The sequence below is a fragment of the Neophocaena asiaeorientalis genome, unplaced genomic scaffold, assembly GCF_003031525.2.
Source record: "Neophocaena asiaeorientalis asiaeorientalis breed wild unplaced genomic scaffold, Neophocaena_asiaeorientalis_V1.1 scaffold228, whole genome shotgun sequence".
Lineage (NCBI taxonomy): Eukaryota > Metazoa > Chordata > Mammalia > Artiodactyla > Phocoenidae > Neophocaena > Neophocaena asiaeorientalis.
In genome coordinates this window covers 1,446,185-1,451,993 of record NW_020173762.1, presented here as the reverse complement: position 1 = coordinate 1,451,993, position 5,809 = coordinate 1,446,185, and positions in this window count along the sequence as shown.

Below are 5,809 nucleotides of genomic sequence, written 5' to 3'. Positions count from 1 at the left end.
TGAAAAAGTCAAAATGGAAATAAGTTTTTGTTTTCTGAAAAGTCTTATCTCACTCTTTTCAGATTTTGACGGAACTGATTCTGACAGATGTCTTTTGAACATCTATATGAGTCCAGTGCTATACTAGGTGCTGGATAAAATGTAAGAGGAAAGTTAAAATGGTTCCAGTCTATATGAAGCTTTAAATGTTATTGAATACACAAGATAAATATACATATATAGTTTCAAAACAAGACTGTAAAAATGAGTGACAGAGATTGCAAGCTCATTAGATATTCAGAAGAGAGACAATAAGGCAAACCAGTGTTGGGATAAAAATTCTTTAAGGAGAGAACGTTGGATGTCATTACTTCATGCAAGCTTTTAGGCATCAGCATCACAAGACACAAAAATAGAGCTAAGTCATGTAGAAATCACAGGAGAAAGCTTTGGAACAATTATAGCCTGCTCCTCTCCCGTGCTCAAACAATAACGTATATATAACTCTTCTCAAAACCATGAATTGAAGTTCTGTGACTAAGAAGTGACTGGAGACTTTGTTAGACATGCTCTGGTGACCCTTAGTGATCAAAAGTTTAAGGACGGTTATACTGGCTTCCAAATTGGCTAAAGCACACACACACGTGCACACATGCACACTTTCAGAAAGTCAGATAAAAACTCTAGCCACCTCTGGAGTTGCATCTATTTTGCTCACTACCTGCAGCTACAGTGGAGGTAACTTTCAGTTAGAAGAATGTGCCATGAAAACACCAACCAGATTCAGACACTACTCATACTAGAGTATTCCTTTTTAATTACCATCTTAGTTGTTATATTTGGGAGTACAGAAAAGCATCAACTTATAACAGTTCCATGACCCAAGTTTGATGATCCTTCTGGAATTAATTAGGTTTAAAGCATTTGATTAAGACCGATTTATCTAACATATTAGAAATATTTCACTTTTATCTAAGGATTAAGAAGCCTGAAAGTGATGGGTTCTCAGATCAAAATTTAAAAATCTTAGAATTTTACTCCTTCTGTTGATAAAAGTTTTAATATCTATAATAAATAAACTTCAACAACATATAAGGTAACAAACAATAGTAACAAGTCATAAAAGAGTAATTTATAACACATCAGAATTCATATTTATATATTTCATCAGTAACAAAATTGTATCAAGGTAGGTAAAAAATTAGTCTAAATACCTAGTCATGTTCTAAAACACTAATATTCTGACTAGAAATGAAACCAAGTTTAAAACACAAAGCAAAACACAACCTGAATGTTCTTAGAGAAAAATAAAATGCTTTTTGAAATTTGAATTTGTACATTAAGGCAGGCAATCATATACAATATTGGAAAATCAAACCTATCAAGCAAGAAAAGGGCTTTCCATTTAGAAATAATACTTCAGAATGTAATAGACTTTAAAAGAACACTTTCAAGGTTGTTAGGCCATTTTTGTATCCTCTCTCAAGAGTGGTTATATTGAGAGACTCTTTTCCAAAGAAATACAGGGATTTTATTCCCAATTTATTCTTCCTCTAGTAGAAGAACGGAAAGGGAAGAAAATTCAGATTGTTCTACAATTTTTTCCAGAAACACACTATTACACCTGTTCTCTAATTCCTCTTTCCAATAGGAAGATCTAGCAAGTAAGTTGATATTCTTTTTAAATCTAAAGGCATTCTGCACGGTTGATCCTTGTAGCAAAACTGAATTCGATCATGGAAGGAATTATCAGTGCACTTGCAAAATTTAAGTAATATTTTTGCTGATTTTTTTGTTTTTAATCTTTATTTATTTATTTTTGGGTGTGTTGGGTCTTCGTTTCTGTGCGAGGGCTTTCTCTAGCTGTGGCGAGCAGGGGCCACTCTTCATCGCGGTGCGCGGGCCTCTCACTATCGCAGCCTCTCTTGTTGCGGAGCACAGGCTCCAGACGCACAGGCTCAGTAGTTGTGGCTCATGGGCCTAGTTGCTCCGTGGCACGTGGGATCTTCCCAGACCAGGGCTCGAACCCGTGTCTCCTGCATTGGCAGGCAGATTCTCAGCCACTGTGCCACCAGGGAAGCCCTGGCATTTTTTTGTTCAATGTCAATAACAAGACCACACACTTCTATATGTTAGTGATAACTTAGATGCAAGTCCAAGAAATAATGTCCTTACAAAATAAAGATACAATATCTTCAGGCTTGGTTAGCCTGAGCCTCTGTATATAAGCCAAATGTAAAACTTGTTTGCATGAGAGACACAAAGAAATAATATTCCTATTAGAGATGTAAAAACTCAATTCAGAGTCAGAAACGATTCTAGTGCTAGTCCAGGCTCAGCTGCTCACTATTTAAAACACTTACACCCTGAAACTCGATGTCTAACCCCCAAAATGAAAGACTCTGATAAAATTATGAATTTATACAATAATATTTTAATTGATTTTGTTAAGACCATTTTTATAAATGGCAAAGGTTCTAAATGTATTTAAAAATTAGGAAAAATGGAAAATTGTATATATTTGTAACTAAAAAGGTAATCTATTATATTGGAAAACATCATAAAGTTATGTTTGTAGTTATGTTTTTTACTCATTTAGAATAAACATATGTATTTGAGAGTAAAAAAAGTATATCTCTTGAATATAAATAAGTAAATATTTAAGCACAACACATAGTTTTATTCTGTTTTTGTTCGTTTTTATTTTACTATAAACTTACAGCATATGGTCAGCTATTCTGACAATGGACCAACTAGTTACATCTTTCTGTTACAGGTTTCACAAATACAGCTTTGTGACCCATACTACTCAGTTATTCTTTGTTACTTAAATTTCCTTTTTTATTCATAAATATAAATCAGAAAATAACATGGTTATTTTTTTCTTTCAGAAATGCTGAAGATATACCAAATGGTAGATGCTAGCTATGTCCTATAGTTCCAATCTTATAAAACTTTTTCCTCAATCATATGAATGTTTGGCAAAATTATGTGTTTTACACAGGGAGATAAATAGTCATTTTACAATGTGAGGAAATCAAAGCTATATGTCATTCATTTAGACAGTACAGCATGATTAGTTCTTTGTGAAACCTACACTGGTTTTGGACTGATTAGTCCTTTTCTTCTTTCAGCAAAACAATTTGGTCCAGTAGACCAGCACAGAGCATCTTAAAATTGATAACCCACTGATGTAAAAGGATCTCAAGCCCCTTTTAAAATATGCCCCTTGGGCTTCCCTGGTGGCGCAGTGGTTGAGAGTCCGCCTGCCGATGCAGGGGACGCAGGTTCGTGCCCCGGTCCGGGAGGATCCCACAAGCCGCGGAGCAGCTGGGCCCGTGAGCCATGGCCGCTGAGTCTGCGCGTCCGGAGCCTGTGCTCCGCAACGGGAGAGGCCACAACAGTGAGAGGCCCGCATACCGCAAAAAAAATAATAATTAAATAAAATAAAATAAGCCCCTTTATATCTACTGTGACATTCAGCCTCCAAGATAGCCCCAAAGGATCCCACTTCCTAGTGTTCATGGCCTTGTATAGCTCTCACCACATTGGATAGAGCTGATATATGTCTCCAATGGAGTATTAAGGATATGACAAAGGGTGAATTCCAAGACTAGGTAATAAAGGACTGTGGATTCTGTCTTACACTCCCTCTTGGATTGCTTCCTCTGTGAGAAGTTAGCTGTCATATGTAGAAGATATACATTCACACCAATGAAGCAGTCCATAGAGAGAAAAGTGAAGCATCCTGAGAACAGCCAGTAAGGAACTAAGACCTTCTCCAGACAGCAGTGATGTTGAATGAGCCACCCTGGAAGTGGATCCCCTAGCCCTTGTCAAGCCTTCAGATGAATACCATCCCAGATGACCTCTTGATTGCAACCTTTTAAGAGATCCATTACCAGAACCACCCAACTAAAGTGTCCCTAGATTCCTGACCCCCAGAATTCTGAGATAATAAGTGTTTATAGTTTTAATTAGCTAATTTAGGGAGTAATTTGTTATACAGCAATAGATAACTAATACAATACTAAAAACCTTTGATTTTTTTTTTAAAAAGCGTCTTGTCAACAGTACCTCATCACACACACACATACACACATGCATTCACACGCACTTGTACATATACATATGGAAAGCATATTCTAAAAATTATTTTTTACCCCAAATGCACTCAGAAGATATTCACCTTCTCTAAATAATTCCCTCACAGTTACTTTCATTACACATTAAAAAATGCTATAATTTTAAGATATTTTAAAATTGTTGCACCTAAAAGTCAGGAACTAATTTTACTTTTTTAACATTTGTATATTTAAAAATGAATTTAATAGTTAGCAGCTACTTACTAAGAATAAACCCAACTCTATTACATAAATATGCCATTAAAACATAAGCCATTTTCACTCTCTCAGACATTTGGTGTTCCCATGACTAAGACAGTTTATGTTACCAACAAAGACTTTCTTATTTTGAAATACATAAAGGTAGTCTCAGGAACCACAGAAAACTTTGCACCTGACACTAAACAGGTAGGTAAGTTTGCCATCAACACACAATGCTTGGCTAAGGTCTTTACCATAATACATAAACAAATTCGTAAGGACTGGCTGTTTTGCTGCTTCAGCTAGTTTGCCCGCTTGCCACAAAGAACTCCAAAGTGCAACGTCTTGAAGATATTCCCATATTTAACACCACAGGAAACCACTTTTGCACTCCCAATTTGTTGTGATTTTTTTTAAGTGGGGCACTACAGATTGGAAAAGCACGCGAGGGTTGTTTGTTTCTTACAAACTGGCCATCTTGCTGCGAAAAAAGGGAAGCTCCCATCGCAAGCTTCTGCAGAAATGGCTCTGATTGGCACTCTGCTGACTCGTTGATCTTAAGCACAGCCAGCAGAAGCCTGATTGTAATTATTCTTGTTCCTGCTCTCTGTGTATACATCAGGTGCAGCAGGGCTCTCAGGGATGTGCTGTTTAGTATCAAAACCCAACAGAGTTGGAGAGTTCCCCTTACTCATTCACTAGTAGGCAAGGAAACACAGCTAACATGGCTAAGTTGTTTGCAAGCCAAGCCAAACATAGCAGGGCTCATGATTGGAGCCTAGCCAAGTGCTCATAGTGGGTGGTCAATGCACATTTGTCTAATTTAATTGAATGATCACAGAGAGCTTTAAACTAAACTAGAACTTTAGAAACTTTCTATTATAAGTGCCAGTTTTTAACACTAAAATATGATAGCAGATTCATATTCTCAGAATATGATTACCAAGATCTTTCTGAAAACTTCCTGTAGTGTAGGCTAGAATTAGTATATGTGACCAGAGTCACTTCCACAGTGGAAGCTTCTGACATAATTCTCTAGCCATCCTAGAGTGGTAATGAACTATCCAGTATCCTTTTAATGAATCATTCTCTTTTTCAAATATCCAGAGCTATTTTCTATTTCTTACAACTGAGATTCTTGACTGATACAGGGGTCCTTTAAAGAATATATTCCAGAATTTGAAGCTTTTAGGCAACTAAAATAGAGAAAATAAAAATTTATAGTATCAACATAAAGCTTGCAAAAACATTATAACGTTAAAATATGACATTTCAACATAATATTATTTTGAAATGATATCATAACACTAAAAAAGTAAGACAAAAATAATTTCTGAATTTAAAAGTCCTTTAGATTGATCACATTTAGCTTCACAGAAAAGATAACCATTTTTCACAGTAAAAACAGTGCTCCACAAGCAGTTGGAAATCACTGCTCTAGAGCATTCAGTTGAATGTATATTTCTAACCACGCTTCTCACCATGCCTCATAAACTACCATTGTA